The sequence below is a fragment of the Lynx canadensis genome, chromosome C1, assembly GCF_007474595.2.
Source record: "Lynx canadensis isolate LIC74 chromosome C1, mLynCan4.pri.v2, whole genome shotgun sequence".
Lineage (NCBI taxonomy): Eukaryota > Metazoa > Chordata > Mammalia > Carnivora > Felidae > Lynx > Lynx canadensis.
The window spans coordinates 117,106,351-117,111,176 of record NC_044310.1 but is presented as its reverse complement, the minus strand read 5'-3'; the positions used below and the strand labels follow the sequence as shown (position 1 = coordinate 117,111,176).

Genomic DNA, 4,826 nt, shown 5'->3' with positions numbered 1-4,826 from the left:
GTGCTCGCTTCGGCATCCACGTATGCTAAAATTGGAACGATACAGAGAAGATTAGCACGGCCCCTGCACAGGGATGATGTGCAAACCCGCAGATGGTCCCAACAGCCTGCAGAGAAGTTAGGAGACTTGCTCCTTTGTAAGTGATGGCAGAGCTGGGATTGAAAACCGCGTCTGTCTGGTTCCAAAGCTCACCACCGTCTCTCCATTAGCGACACCGCCCGTGTGATTGAGAGGGTGGGACTTTGCCGTGACAGAAACAAGAGACTGGATTCGAGGTCTGGGAGGACCTGGGTCAGTCTGAACCAAATAATAGGGGGCGGCAACCTCTGAATGTCCAACCGGCATTCTCTGGCCGGCCTTCAGGCTGGGGCAGGGCCCAGGCGGATGTGCAGGACGCGGAGCCTGGACGGTCCTCAGGGAGCCTCCAGCGGCCCCTTCAGGGACCAGTGCTGCAGAGGGAATTAGGAGCTCAGGCCCTGCTAGGTCATAGGACCGTCACCACAGAACTTGGCCATCCTTAGAGAAAGCGCACAAGGTGGGTATTGTCTCACCCATTTCACAGATGGGGAAATACGGGCTCAGCAAGGTCCAAGAACCCAAGAGACATGCAGATTCCATGCCAGAACTGTCAACTCCAAGGACGCTGTGTCCCCACCGCTACCCCATGCTGCCTCTGCGTGCAAAGAGGCTGACTTTGACCCCAGTGACCCCACTTGCTGTTCACCATTGCTGAGGATCAACCTCTCGAGGCGCTGACCAAACGAAACCATGTGATCTCTGCCTTGTACCTGAATCACCTTCAGGATAGTATGGGATCCCGTGGGTGCAATTAGATTATTCAAAAGAACAATTTTTAATTTTTCCCCGTGTCCAGAAATGGGTTCTGCTGCTGTGCTGAAAAATTCTTTTTTTCCCTCTTTTGGTGCGTTAAGCCTCTCCTGGTATATGATAATTATCCATGTTTACACTATCGACTAGCTTTTTAAGGTCTTTCTGTGTAAATACAGGAAAGATAAATTTCAGTTGAACTCCCGTCTGAATTATTCCAAGCCTGAAATGCTGCGGGGTCCATGTGAATGGGCTTTGACTGTGCCTTGAGTCTCAAGAGGAGGAATACATTACCCTTGACCTTTCCAAGAGGAGCTCAGCGGCAAGCCCTGTCCACTGGGAAACTGCCTGATTAGACGAAGCTTTCCACATCCCCCACTGGGCTCTGTGACCCGAGGTTCGCGCCCAGAGCCTGGAGGTAAGCTCGTGCCCCGTAAAGGGCAGGCGTTCGAATCTATGCTGGATGTCTTCCGTCTGCAGCCTGGGGCCGCCCTTCGCCCACCCTGCTCTCTGCCCGGGAACACAGCCCTGTCTGGTTGGGACCCACGGGCTCCCTGGCCCCCTGTCTTCCTGTTGGGTTTGGCCATGGGAAGCCCCAGGAGGAGGATGGGAGGGAGGACATTGAGATGAGGGTATTTCTTTCTCTGGGTCCCCCAGGCTAGCCATGCTCTCCGCACAGTCTCGTTGACTCCCTTCCCTCCTCCCCGGCGTCTGGGTGGTCAAGGCCCCTCTGACCAGCCTCAGGCTACAGCACTAATCCTTGTGGTTTCCCTACTCCTTGCCCGGGCCTCTCTGGTGTCTCTGTTAGACTCTCCTTACCTTGCATCGGCCATCTGTTTCCTGACCCAGGCCAGTGGTTGCCAAGGAGCACTGGTAACAGTAACAGCGACCGCCCCTGTTGTCAACCGTCCTTGTCCCAGCCCTAAAGTGACACTCCTCCAAGCACTCCTACTTCAACTCAAGACCTCTGACCACCTGGGTCTTCCCCCAAGACCAGGGCCACCTTTGTCCCCCATCAGGGCCACAGCTGGGGCTCTTCACTTGACCAAAGGTCTTGCCATCCAACTGGGAAGCATGACATTTTGAGCCCAACCATCTCAGCCTCTTCCTCACCGGTGCTTCTGGGCCTCCCTCTCATTTGACCTTCTCGACTTTTCCTTCCTCACGAACCTCATACTTCTCTCTCTTCCCCCTATTTCTCCATTTCACAAAATTGTTCACGAATTTCTGATAGAAGAGCAAAGAAAGAAATAGAACTACCTACTTTTTAGAGAATTAATAAAGAATGCCAACAGAAATAAAAATAATCCGCACAGGGGCACCTAGGTGGTTCAGTCAAGTGTCTGACTTCAGCTCAGGTCATGATCTCATGGGCTCGTGAGAGTTCAAGCCCTGCGTCGGGTTCTGTGCTGACAGCTTGGAGCCTGCTTCGGATTCTGTGTCTCCCCCCACCCCCGCCCCTCCCCCACTCACACTCTGTCTCTCTCTCTCTCAAAAATAAATAAACTTAAAAAAAAATTTTAAAGGGGGTGCCTGGGTGGCTCAGTCAGTTGGATGTCCGACTTCAGCTCAGGTCGTGATCTCACAGCTCGTGAGTTCGAGCCCTGTGTCGGGCTCTGTGCTGACAGCTCAGAGTCTGGAGCCTGCTTCGGATTCGCTGTCTCCCCCTCTCTCTGACCCTCCTTGTGCATGCTCTGTCTCTCTTTCTCTCAAAAATAAATAAAAACATTAAAAAATATTTTTTTAATTTTTTTTAATGTTTTTATTTATTTTTGAGACAGAGAGAGACAGAGCATGAGCAGGGGACAGGGAGAGAGAGAGGGAGACACAGAATCCGAAGCAGGCTCCAGGCTCTGAGCTGTCAGCACAGAGCCCGACGCGGGGCTCGAACTCACAGACCGTGAGATCATGACCTGAGCCGAAGTCTGACGCTCAACCAACTGAGCCACCCAGGCGCCCCTAAAAAATATTTTTTAATTAAAAAAAATAATCCGCACAAAATACATCAACATAATCAGCACTTAAGAAAAAAAAGTATGTAATTGACGAACAACCAATGAAACAATTAAACGTTCCTTATGATGTTTGGGTCTGCATCATTTCCAAGAGAACTCAGATCTGGTAGAAATAATGGCTAAACACACACACACACACACACACACACACACACCAGCAGAAGTAAAATTATAAATGGACAAAAAACTGATCTGTGAATTAGTTGTAAAATTTTGTTATAAAAACCAAACAGAAAATAACTTATTTGATGAATATAATCTCGGGGCTCCTGGGTGGCTCAGTCAGTTAACTGTCCGACTCTTGATTTCAGCTCAGGTCATGATCCCAGGGCTGTGGAATCGAGCCCCATGTTGGGCTCTGTGCTGAGAATGGAAACTGCTCAAGATTCTCTCTCTCTCCCTCTGCCCTCCCCAACACTCTCTCTCTCTCTCTCTCTCTCTCTCTCTCTCCAAAAATAAATAAATAACAATAAAAATAATCTCAATAAAATAACAAAGAAAAAATAACAGAAATGGTAATTACACTATATGAAAACTTAGAATTCAGTTGCCTTGCTATTTGGGCTGAAAAATACTTTCACAATGAGCTTTCATCAGTGTTTTGCATAATCCTATTAAAATGTAAATAGTAAAACGGTTTATGGGTCAAAATAGCCTCAGTTTTGAAGGGGCAGAGTCAAAACATCAGAGCCAAAAGGCGGAGGACATAACACCCATGTCTCCCCCAAAAAGGCCCACATGCCCTGTCCTGCCTCAACTTCTGCATGAATCTACCCCACCCCATTTTCTGCATCCCAGCCTGTTCCCCACCCACACCCCACCCAGTGTCTGATCTCCAGACTCATTTGCCCGTCACAGCCTCCTCTCACCCTCTGGCTCCCCATATCTCACTGGTCCTCTCTGATTATGACTGGAGCACTCTCTCAGCCTCTTACTACCACCTGCCCAGGTCCAGACATCCCCCAGTGACCTCTAAGAGATGTAAGTCCAGAAAGCACAGTTCCTGCCAACTTTACCCCAGCCTGGCCATGTGTCATTGCCCCCAGAAGCCTCCTGGATGTCATGCAAACAAAATTCCCGGAGACCCATCCCGGGCACTGGAGCTGCAATGAGAGGGCCATGAAGACTCTTTGAGAACATCAACAAAAACAAAGCTCTTTGTCTTGAGTACCCACCATAGGTTACGTTAGATATTCTTAAGCACATTACATGTTATTTCATTTTTTTTTAATTTCTTAAAGTTGATTTTTTGAGAGAGAGAGAGCAGGGGAGGAGCAGAGAGAGAGGGAGACACAGAATCCGAAGCGGGCTCCAGGCTCCGAGCTGTCAGCACAGAACCCAACACAAGGCTCGATTCCACAACCCTGGGATCATGACCTGAGCTGCAGTCGGACGCTCAACCGACTGAGCCACCCAGGCGCCCCACATGTGTTACTTCTAAGCCTCAAATAAATCCTGTAGGGCAGGTATTAACCCCTTTTTTTCAGAGAGATATTTGGGGCCCAGAAAGATTGGGCAGCTTGCCTGAGACCACCCAGTTACGAAAAGGTAGAGGTGAAATTTGAACCCTTACCTAGCTGGATTCTGAAGTCTATCACGATCTCCACTATGGTGATGGCATACTCCTGCTGGGAACAATGAGCAATGTGGAGAGACAGAAAGGAAACATCTGTCAGAAGGCTTCAGAGAGTTTCCAGGCAGTGAGGGGCTGTGTGCTAAGACTGAGAGCCCAGAGTGGCGACCCCACTGTGGGTTCACTCTCCTCTAGGAGCTCCTGAAGACACTAAGATCATGTGTGAGAGGCAGGGCTGGCTTCGCAGGGGTCTGGGGCAAATATGGGAATTCCGGGCCCACTAAGGATGTCCTGGTAAACATCCCAGGCTGTCATTTGGGACCCAATGAGCTACACTGTAAGGGTAAGAGTAACCAGATGCATTTCCCACTCTCACTGAATCTGAAGCTCAGCCTTTGATTGGATCAAGG

General features: G+C 49.7%; 1 non-coding gene across 1 annotated transcript; it reads left to right on the top strand.

The window, feature by feature from the left end:
• LOC115522561 lies at positions 1-109 on the top strand. The gene has a single exon (XR_003971462.1). It is a non-coding gene; the product is annotated as a U6 spliceosomal RNA (small nuclear RNA).
• The last annotated feature ends 4,717 nt before the right edge of the window (positions 110-4,826 follow it).